This window comes from Pteropus alecto, unplaced genomic scaffold (assembly GCF_000325575.1).
Source record: "Pteropus alecto unplaced genomic scaffold, ASM32557v1 scaffold166, whole genome shotgun sequence".
Classification (NCBI taxonomy): Eukaryota; Metazoa; Chordata; class Mammalia; order Chiroptera; family Pteropodidae; genus Pteropus; species Pteropus alecto.
In genome coordinates this window covers 7,460,979-7,461,736 of record NW_006439757.1, presented here as the reverse complement: position 1 = coordinate 7,461,736, position 758 = coordinate 7,460,979, and positions in this window count along the sequence as shown.

Sequence of the window (758 nt, the reverse complement as noted above, 5' to 3'; positions counted from 1 at the left end):
TCCTGTAGTCTATATTTTGGTGTTGGCTGTGATGGATTGTGCAGATGCCCTTTCAAGGACAGACATTTTCCCCAACCTCAGGGCACACTGCCAAATTCCAGCCACCTTCAGAGGCCGATTTTCTCTGGGAATTGTTCTTTGCTGAAGAAAACTACTTTGACTAAGGTCCCAAAAACTTGCAGAGGGAATTTGGTATGGAGTATCAGTAACCTGCCTGCTCACCACAATTGGAACTTTTTGGAAGGGTCATCTCAGCTCCAGTGCTCCCTCAAATTAGTAGGTGTTGGTATTTGTGGACCATACATAGCCCTTGGCATAAGGTGCAGTGGAATTGTTGAAACTTTCATGGGTGGTAATAATGTAAGGAGGAGGCAAGAGAATTAAAATATTAATCAAGCCACATTCAGAGACTGCAAGGTGCTGATCAGCCCTGCAGCCAGGCCAGGAGGACATCTTCAGAACAAAGGAAGATTTCTGCTGGGATTGCTAACAACCCATTCCCCTGACCTGTGAAGGGGAAATAGGAACCAAGAGTCATTCCCTATGGCTAAAACCATGGGGAACCCTACAGATTAAAGGCTGGGAACTGCCAGCAGGCCTTTCCCTCTATATATTCTAACCTTTTCAGGCTACACATTCTTCCCCTTCCTCACCGTACGTCCATATCAAAGGAAATGAGAACTAAAGAATGATATATAAATTGAATTCCCTGAACACTCAGGGTCCCTCTCAGTGCCTTTACTATGTCTCTCTCCCTG